The sequence below is a fragment of the Arachis ipaensis genome, chromosome B3 (assembly GCF_059453495.1).
Source record: "Arachis ipaensis isolate K30076 ecotype BB chromosome B3, ASM5945349v1, whole genome shotgun sequence".
Classification (NCBI taxonomy): Eukaryota; Viridiplantae; Streptophyta; class Magnoliopsida; order Fabales; family Fabaceae; genus Arachis; species Arachis ipaensis.
The window spans coordinates 68,874,094-68,881,897 of NC_142438.1; the positions used below are offsets into that span (position 1 = coordinate 68,874,094).

Sequence of the window (7,804 nt, forward strand, 5' to 3'; positions counted from 1 at the left end):
CATTGTTTAGCTCTATTACTCCTCTTGTGTTCCTTCTTTCGGAAGCATAGAAGTAGTCGTTCTCTGCTACTGTTTCAATGACATCTATAGCCTCCTCAATGGTTTTCTTCTTGTTCAAGGATCCTCCGGATGAATGGTCTACGGCCATCTTTGACTCATAAGAGAGCCCTTCATAGAAAATGTGCAGCTGCACCCATTCGTTGAACATGTCAGGTGGACACCTCCTTGTGAGGTCCTTAAATCTCTCCCATGCTTCATACAAAGTTTCACCATCTTGTTGCGTGAAAGTTTGGACCTCAGCTCTCAGCCTATTGATTCTTTGAGGAGGGTAAAATCTTGCTAAGAATTTGTTTATCACATCTTTCCAAGTTATCAAGCTTTCCCTTGGGAAAGATTCCAGCCACTTGGCTGCCTTGTCCTTGAGTGAGAATGGGAATAAGAGCAGTCTATAGGTGTCAGGATGAACACCATTAGACTTCACTGTGTCACATATTCTTAGGAAGGTGGTTAAATGTTGATTGGGGTCTTCTTGAACGCCTCCTCCAAATGAACAGTTGTTCTGAACAAGGGTGATGAGCTGTGGTTTAAGTTCAAAGTTGTTGGCATGGATTGTTGGCTTTTGGATGCTACTTCCACAATTTCCTGGGTTTGGATTGATGTAAGAGCCCAAAACTCTTCTATCCTCCCCAGCATGATTTGCTCTACCTCCTCCCCCATGGTTGTGATCCTCTTCTTCATGATGGTTTTCCATGTTGTCTTCCATGTTTGGTTCAAAGAATTCCTCTTCTTCCTCAGCACCAACCACTTTCTTTCCTCTTGCCTCCCTCCTTAATCTAAGGAAGGTCCTCTCAGGTTCAGAATCGAAGGAAGTTGAAGCCCGGCTTCTTCTCCCTGTCATACAACCATCAAGTGCAGGCAAGAAAAGATATGTGCAGAAAGTATTTTTGTCAGAATTACTGTTAGTTGTGGGTGATGCAATATATCAAACAGTTAGTGGGTTAGCAAACAGAATTGAAAATAACAAAGAAAAAACAAAAGAGTAGAGGGGGAAGGGAAGAAGTTTAACTAAAACAGAAAGTAAATCACTCAAACAGAAAATGAAATTCACAAAAGAAAAATGCTCAATCTAGTGATCTTCCAATTTAATCATTGTTGATGCACAATCAATCCCCGGCAACGGTGCCATAAACTTGATGCGGGTGGAAACTGTCTCTCAACAAATTTCCTTCAGCAAGTGTACCGAATTTTTCATCAAGTAAAAACTCACAATAGAGTGAGGTCGAATCCCACAGGGATTGATTGATCAAGCAACTTTAATTAGAAGAATATTCTAGTTGAGCGAATCCAGAATTTGGGTTGAGAATTGCATAAAATAAAATGGCGGGAATGTAAATAACAGAAAAGTAAATGCTAGAATTAAAGGACTGAAAGTAAATGACTGAAAGTAAATTGCAGAATTGTAAATGGGAATGAGGGATTGCTCATAAAAGTAAATGGCAGAAATTAAAGAGAATGGGTAAGATCAGAGATGGGGAGTTCATTGGGCTTAGGAGATGTTGTAATTCTCCGGATCAAGTTCATTTTCATCTCTTCCTCAATCAATGCACTCATTGATCTCCTTGGCAATCTTAATTGATTGAATTACAATTTCTTGCAATTCAATCTCTCAAATCTTGATCAATAGCCAATTTCTTGGTCAATTGCTCATGAGAAGAGATGAAGTATGGTCACTGATTATACCACATGCATTTCCCAAATCAAGTATTGAGAGGGTTATAGTCACATACCCATCCAAACCTAATTTGGTCCAGCATGAGAAAGCATTTCTAGCTTGATCTCTTCATTCCTCTTTCAAGGTTCAGAAGAGATCCAAGTTTGAATAGCTTCTTTTCCAAGATAACTACCCAATTGGATGAAGATCGAAAGCTTTCAAGTAAAATCAAGAGAAAAGATAGAAGAAAAATAATGAAAACTAGTATTGATCCATCAAATTACAACAGAGCTCCCTAACCCAATGAAAGGGGTTTAGTTGTTCATAGCTCTAGAAAATGAAAACAAAGATGGAGAATACATCATAAAACTAGAAAATGCAGAGAAGGTAAAATACAGAGAGTAGTTCTCTTCTCCAACTCCCCAGTGCTTCTAAACAATTCAAAGCTACTCCTATATATACTACTTTTCTCAGCTTCTAGTTGGCTCTTCAAGTCTTGGGCCTTTGGATCTTGAGTTTGAAGCAGTTCTCTTCTTCATTTGGGCTTGGCTTTGCTTGCAGAGAGAAAATGTGAAGTGGGCAGAGACTTTAGCTCAGGACGTTAGGGGTGTTAATGTTTAGTGAAAATATGAGTTCGAGAACGTTAGTGACAATCAACTTTCTCACTAACGTTCCTAAGTAAAAGCCACATTAACTTCAACGTTAGTGGCACAAACGTTGCCACTAACGTTGCCTCTAAGTCCTTCGCACACGTTATTGAGACTTAACATTCCCAATAACTTTGAAAAGCCCCCTTTGTTTCCACGTTAGAGCCCACGTTAACTTAGTTAACGTGGCTCTTTAACGTGGGCTTGCCATCCTTCGAGAATGTTAGTGACACTCAGAATTGTCACTAACATTCCAAGGTGCCCCTATGTCTCACATTAGAGTCCACGTTAACTAGGTTAACGTGGCTTCTAACGTGGCCATGCTTAGCCATCCCCAACGTTAGTGACAATGTTGAGTGTCACTAACGTTGGCCATTCTTTCACTCATCAACGTTAGCTTCCACTTTAACTAAATTAACGTGGAAGTTAACGTGGCTCCTTGGGGGGTTGTGTGGTTGCTTCCAACGTTAGTGAGAATGTTGGGTGTCACTAACGTTGTCAACCACTCTTGCTTCTTACGTTAGCTCCCACGTTAACCAAGTTAACGTGGGAGTTAACGTGGTATGTTTCTCCTTAGGCCAACATTAGTGACAATGTTGAATGTCACTAACGTTGGCGTTTCTTCCCCTTTTAACGTTAGAGGCCACATTAACTAAGTTAACGTGGACTCTAACATGGCCACTTATGAGCATTTGCCAACGTTAGTGACAATGTTAAGTGTCACTAACATTGGCTTAACTTCCCCTCTCCACGTTAGAGTTCACGTTAACTTAGTTAACGTGACTCTTAACGTGGTCAATGATGGCTTCGAGAGCGTTATTGGCAATCACTTTTCTCATTAACTTTGCAAGTTACCTCCCATTCCTTGCTTCCTTTGGTCCTGAAATCAAGCAATAGAGTGCATCAAAGTTCTAGTCCATGTTATGGGTAATGCAACATACAATTTGTCACTAAACTCATGCAAAATCCTCATGAAATAATGTAAAATACACAATGTATGCTTGAATCAAGGTGTAAGTGAATATCTACCCAAAACTAGCTTATTTCCTAAGGGAATGCATGAAACTATCCTAAAAACAGTAAAGAAAAGGTCAGTGAAACTGGCCAAGATGCCCTGGCATCACAACACCAAACTTAAAGCTTGCTTGTCCCTAAGCAAGTACTGGAACAAGAGAATGATGAATGGAATGCCAAGAGCAATGAGTCATTCTTGTGGAAGTCATATCACTAATTTTATGGTGGTTTCATGCATAGTAACTTAGGTTCATTCCTTTACTGGCTTTTAGACCTTTATCATGTCCAAAAACACTCACTTTGCTTACATCCCATGAGACTTTTATTCATTGATCCCTTTATTATCATTTCAGAGCTTATTGGTGTTCTTAGGCTAAGTGCTCTGTAAGGGGGCAACTTTTTAAGATAAGCTTTCAGCCAACACTCCCGAACCAGTTGGTTCAAGGTGCTAGGTATTGAAGCACCCCTAAGGACCTACTCCCTCAAGTCTCTCCCCCATACATACACACCACAGGCACATAGTTTATTTATTTTCTTTTCTTGAGACCTTGGTGTCCAGCACCTCTTTGGGTTACTAAATGCTCTGTATTGAGGGTTACTCTTGATAGTGGACTTTCAGCTGATAATCCCGAGTTAGTTAACCCAAGTTACCAAGTGATAAGGCACCCCTAAGAGCTTATTCATCCAAGTAGATCCCTCACACAGGAACACCACAGACACATATCTTAAGATCAAAACCATTGGTGCCTAGCCTTATTGCTTGCTCTTTTTTCTTTTGTTTTTCCACTTTCATTATTCTTTTCTCTTTCTCTTATTAGGATCTTATCATATACTTAGTCTCATGAGTATATTCAAAGCAAAGTATTCAGTCCAGATAGTTGTCATCCCACCTTATGGTTGAACCAACTTAGCTAACTTATGATCATACCACAAACTCATGAATGTACTCCATAGTATGAACTCTACTCTGGTCTTTTGAAACATAAACATTCTTTCTTCATTTGATTTAAAGGGACAAGCATACAAGTAAGTTAAGGAGGATGCAGTGACATAAAGACTAGCACACAGAGACCTTCTTCAATACCAAAGACTTAAAAGACAGAATTTAAAAAGGTTTAAACAAAACATGGAAGCAAGTTCTATTTCATACAAGATCTTCCTTATTTAAAACATAGAGAAAGGTGGAATAAAGAAGGAACTCCACCACCTTTTACTGTTGTGGATGTCCATGCTCTTTTCCTTGCTTGTCCTCCTTGTTTCCTCTTGAATTTTCTCACATCCGTGCCAATCTTGCTTGCTTCCAATCCTCAAGTGCCTTCCTCACTGACTCATGACTCTCTTCCATCCTTTGTCTTTCCTCTCGTGCTAATTCATCCTTTATTTCTTCATACCTGGCTATTCTTGGATGCAATATTGGCAGCTGTACCACTAAGTAGCCGAGCCTGGCTTGAGTGTTTATGTGATGTCCTGTCTCGCTCATGTAAACTTCTTCTGCGAATGCCCTTTGCTCGTCCAATTGTTCTGCCTGTTCTATTTGTCTTCGATGCATCTCATGTATGTGTGCCCCTTGATGTGCTTGGATGTTGATTAGCCTCTGGATGGATTCTTGTTGCTCATTTTGCCTTTGTTCCATCCTGTTGAATGTTTCTCCCCATTGTTGTCCTTGACTTAGTTGCTGTTCCATTATTTGCCTTTGCCACTCACCTTGCTGAGTCATCCATCTTGAGAGTGCTTCCTCTTGCTGCCCCATCATTTGTAATTGAAGCTCTTTCTGTGCTCCTTGGCTTTCCAAATATTGTCTAGACAAGCCATCAATGGCTTCCTGCAATCGGTGCAATTCCAAGATCTGTGGTGCTTGCCCCTCTAAGACTTGTCCTTCCACTACTTGAGGGGCTGTTCTCTTCCTTTGCTTCCGTTGAGGCAGGGGGGATGCTGCAGCATTCATCCTTCGTACAGTTATTGGGATGCCTTCCTTTATCCACACGGGGTCCTCATCTTCAAAAACCACCCCAGCTTTCTTGCATATTCGGTAAATAGTGCTGGGGTAACCTATCGTTCCTCTTGAGTCGCTTTTCTCTGCCATCTTTCTAATGCCTTCAGCTATGAGTTCATGGACCTTGATTTCTCCTCCCTTCAGTATACAGTGCACTATTATGGCTCTCTTGACATTCACCTCCGAGTTGTTTGCAGCTGGGAGAATAGACCTTCTCACTAGCTCAAACCACCCCTTGGCTTCAGGAGTGAGATCTGTTCTCTTGATGAACTTTGGTTTATTTCCCGCACCCCTTTCCCAGTCAGCTCCTGGTACACAAATATCTTGCAGAATCTGGTCATAATTGGGGTTGTCCAATCTTGAGTGATAGCTTTCTTCTTCAAGCTGTATAGACCGTAGCTTCAATACCCTCATGACACTCATGGGACGAAAGTCCACCATCTTTCCTCTCACAAAGCTTGTATAGGACTCATCCTTCTTGTCATATCGAACCGCATTTGCATAAAATTCTCTTATGAGGTTTGCATTCACCTTAATAACCGGGTCAGTGAGGAGCTCCCATCTTCTCCTTTCTATCTTCTCTGTCATTTCGGGGCACTCAGTCTTTTTAACTTGAAATCCCAGCTCATAAATGATTTCCTTATCAACCATCCACCCGTATTGCAATGCATGATGCAAGCTTCTAAATCTCTTTTCATCATATGGGTGTTCTTCCATGGGTTCCTTTCCCTTCCTTCTTTTAGAACCCGAAGACGCCATAAATGATAGTTAATATATGAAGGTGGCAAAGTTGTGGAGATTTTTGGTTGTTTAGGGTTTTATTGCACTGAAGAGAGTGAGGTGGGAAAAAGGTTTTTAATGGGGTAGGGAGTGTCTTGTACCGAAATGGAGGGTGGTGAAGAGTGGGTAATGACAATGAAGGTGGGTACGGAACAAGGGTCATTTATATAGAGAAGTTGTGAGAGAATGGAGGGTGTGGATTGATGGAGTAGTTACTTGATGGACGGTTGGGGTGATGCATGGATAAAAGACAAGGATCATCACTTTATGAATGAGATTGCTCGGTCTTTTAGGGGTCCCATTTTTCCAATGTTGCATGGCAACATTTTCCAATGCATTAATTTCACACAACAATGAGGAAGGTTCAACAATTTCAACTGGCACATTGGTTGGTGCGGGATTATCTTCAATGGTGGGGCTTGCTTCTTGCTTAAGTTCTTCCAATCTTTTATCATCCACAATATGCCTAGGAGGTTGTACATGATCCTCCTCAACATCATCTTCAAGTTCAATGAAAAAAGGTTCAACAACTTCCATAAAATCATCAACAACATCACTTGGTGTGGAAGTGTTCTCAATCTTGAAATCCACCCCTTGTTCAACTTCGCATAGGTCTTCAACCACTTCTTCTTCAACAACAATTCCTATCCCTTCCACTTGTTGCACAACACACTCCATTTCTTTGTTCTCATGTTGAGATTTTAAAATCTCCTTCATTCTCCACTCTTCGGTTGATTTTCCATATTTGTCCATGGAAATGCTTTTCTTGTTGCATGAGTCCCATGAGTCCAAATTGACTTTAATTTTGGCAGGGTTGGCCATGATATCTTCATGTCTCTTTTGAGCTTCCTCTTGCTCCTTTTGACGGATGAGTGCTTGAAGCCGATCCATTGCTTCCTTGAGCCGATCCCTTGGCTCTTGTTCTACTTGACTAACATAAGTAGGATCATGTTGCTCTTGGACTAATGGATATGGATATTCTTCCATGGAGGGTTGTGGTGGAAAGAGAAATTCATTATGTGGTTGAAAGTTCTCATACATGGGAAGTGATTCATCTTGATAATGGCATAGGTGGTGGTTCTTGAGGGTATTGGTTGTCGAAATGGGGTGGTTCTATGTATGGTGTGTATGGCTCATATGGTTGTTGGTATGGTGGATATGGATTGGGATCATATGGAGGTATTTGGTGGTATGAGGCTTGTGAGTATGGTGGTTGAGGGCTATATTGAGGAGAGGGCTCATAGGCACATGGTGGTTGTGGTTGATAACCACAAGGAGGTCTACCATAGCTATTGGCTAGGTATGCATCATGGTATGGTTCTTGCTCATAATACATTTGGGGAGGTTGTTTCCAAGAAAGTTGATCAATTCCTTGAGACTCTTCCCATCTTTGATTGTTCCATCCTTGATGAATGTTGTCATTGTGATTCTCATTCCCTACAACATAGTTGTAACCACTCTCATAGCCAAAAGGGTGAGAATTCATAGTGGAAAATAAAAACAAAAATCTAACAAAAATAAGCAACAAAGTCCTAAACCTAACAAAAACTAACAAACAAGCAAAAGGCAAACATATTCACAATATTCACATATTCACAATAGCCAATAATATAACACTATTCCAATTCCCTAGCAACGGCGCCAAAAACTTGAATGAAA

At 40.7% G+C, this 7,804-nt stretch overlaps 1 non-coding gene across 1 annotated transcript; it reads left to right on the plus strand.

The window, feature by feature from the left end:
- The first annotated feature begins 206 nt into the window (after positions 1-206).
- On the plus strand, positions 207-310 carry LOC148571010 (small nucleolar RNA R71). The gene has a single exon (XR_015907767.1). It is a non-coding gene; the product is annotated as a small nucleolar RNA R71 (small nucleolar RNA).
- The last annotated feature ends 7,494 nt before the right edge of the window (positions 311-7,804 follow it).